Below are 2,497 nucleotides of genomic sequence, written 5' to 3'. Positions count from 1 at the left end.
AAATGGGGAGAAATTGAGGAAAATTTGGGATAATTTGGGATAATTACTTTGGGATAATTTGGGATAAATTCTGGGCTAATTTGGGATAAATTCCAGGATAATTTGGGATATTTAATTTGGGCTGATCTGAGATAATTTGGGGTAAATTCTGGGATCATCTGGGATGATTTGGGATAATTTGGGATAATTTGGGATATTTAATTTGGGCTGATCTGAGATAATTTGGGGTAAATTCTGGGATAATCTGGGATGATCTGGGATAATTTGGGATAATTAGTTTGGGATAATTTGGGATAATTAATTTGGGAAAATTTGGGATAAATTCCGGATGATTTGGGATAAATTCTGGGATAATTTGGGATAAATTCTGGGATAATTTGGGATCATTTGGGATAATTAATTTGGGCTGATTTGGATCCCTGCAGGTTCTCCCCGATGCCCTGAGCCCCCTCTCGTCCCCTCTCCTCACTCCCCGGCGGCCCCAGCACCGACGGCTCTGCTCCGACGGGGCCCTGCCCCCGCTGCAGGTGGGATGGGAAATTCTGGGAATATCCGGGAATATCTGGGAATGTATCCTGGGAATATCCTGGGAATATATCCTGGGAATATATCCTGGGAATTTCTGGGAATATCCAGGAATATCTGGGAATGTATCCTGGGAATGGTCTGGGAATGGTCTGGGAATATCCTGGGAATAGCTGGGAATTTCTGGGAATGTATCCTGGGAATATCTGGGAATGTATCCTGGGAATATCTGGGAATGTGTTGGGAATATATCCTGGGAATATCTGGGAAGGTATCCTGGGAATATCCTGGGAATGGCCGGGAATATCTAGGAATATCCGGGAATATATCCTGGGAATATCTGGGAATATACTCTGGGAATATCCTGGGAATATCTGGGAATGTGCTGGGAATATCCGGGAATATATCTTGGGAATGGCCAGGAATATCTAGGAATATCCGGGAATATATCCTGGGAATATCTGGGAATATATCCTGGGAATATCCAGGAATGTATCCTGGGAATGTGCTGGGAATATATCCTGGGAATGGCCGGGAGTATCTAGGAATATCCGGGAATATCCAGGAATATATCCTGGGAATGGCCGCGAATGTGCTGGGAATATTTGGGAATGGTCTGGGAATGTCCTGGGAATATCACGGGAATATTTTGGGATATCCCGGTAATGCCGGTGTGGATCCCAACCCTTTCCCATTCCCAATCCCATTTTCCTCTGGAATATTTTGGGATATCCCGGCAATCCCAGCAGGGATCCCAACCCTTTCCCTTTCCCATTCCCAATCCCATTTTTTCCCATCCAGGGCTCGGGGCGGCCCCAAATCATCGGCCCCGAGGAGGATTGTGAGCCCGGAGACTGCAACAACGAGGTGGGAATGCGAGAATTTGGGAATTTCGGGAATTTTGGGAATTTCAGGGAGTCCTGGGCCGAGCATTCCAGGATTTCTGGGATCATTCAGTGGGTTTGGGTGGGATTGATGGGATTTGGGATAGGATTCATGGAATGTAAGATCCTTCCATCCCAACCCATCCCAGTATTCCCTGTATGGGATTTTTGGGATCAGTTCCCCCCATCCCAGGTTTTTCCATGGATTCCCCACCCCACCATTTTTCCCGATGTAATTCCCATTTTTCCCGTTTTTTCCCCATTTTTCCAGGGCGATTCCATGTTCCAGGATCCCGCTGTAATTCCCACTTTTCCCGATGTAATTCCCATTTTTCCCACTGTAATTCCCGTTTTTTTTCCCGTTTTTCCAGAGCGATTCCGTGTTCCAGGATCTGCCCACGCTCAAATCCCGCCCGGCTCATTTGGGGGTTTTCCTGCGTTTCCTCTTCTCCCAGGCTGATCCCAGCCCTCTGGTGAGCAATTCCAGGGATTTTCCAGGAATTTCCGATCAAATTCCCAACCCCTGGCACCTCCCAGGCCATTCCCACCTTCCGGGAATATTTTTGGGAATAAGGATGGAGCAGAATTCCTGGAATTTCCTGTATTTTTCACTTTTCATTCCCAAATGTTCCTTTCTCAATCCCAAATTTCCTCTCTCATTCCCAAATTTTTCCCTCCCTCATTCCCAAATTTTCCCCTTCTCATTCCCAAATTTCCCCCTCCTCATTCCCAAATTTCCCCCTCCTCATTCCCAATTTCCCTCTCATTCCCAAATTTTCCCCTCCTTGTTCCAAATTTTCCCCTCCTCATTCCCCAATTTCCCTTCTTTATTCCCAAATTTCTCCTCCTCATTCCCCAATTTTTCCTTTCTCATTCCCGAATTTCCCGAATTTTTCCCGAATTTTTCCATCTCTAATTCCCCAAATTTCCCTCCTCATTCCCGAATTTTTCCGCAGCTTTTCCACCTCTGCGCCGACGTTTTCCAGCAGAGCAATCCCAAAGATTCCCGAAATTTGGGAAGGGACATTTGGAACATCTTCCTGGACAGGAACGCGGTGAGGGATGGGATTTTGGGAATTTTGGGAAAG

General features: G+C 46.3%; 1 long non-coding RNA gene across 1 annotated transcript; it reads left to right on the top strand.

Annotated features, from left to right (window-relative positions):
- Positions 1 to 423: 423 nt before the first annotated feature.
- LOC130587352 (uncharacterized) lies at positions 424 to 2,459 on the top strand. The gene is made up of 4 exons (XR_008966779.1): positions 424 to 527; positions 1,327 to 1,392; positions 1,781 to 1,882; positions 2,366 to 2,459. It is a non-coding gene; the product is annotated as an uncharacterized LOC130587352 (long non-coding RNA).
- Positions 2,460 to 2,497: the final 38 nt, after the last annotated feature.

Source organism: Malurus melanocephalus, unplaced genomic scaffold (genome assembly GCF_030028575.1).
Source record: "Malurus melanocephalus ecotype Western Australia unplaced genomic scaffold, MMel_1.1 scaffold_1800, whole genome shotgun sequence".
Taxonomy (NCBI): domain Eukaryota; kingdom Metazoa; phylum Chordata; class Aves; order Passeriformes; family Maluridae; genus Malurus; species Malurus melanocephalus.
The sequence above is the reverse complement of the archived record's forward strand: the minus strand, read 5'-3'. Positions and strand labels throughout refer to the sequence as shown.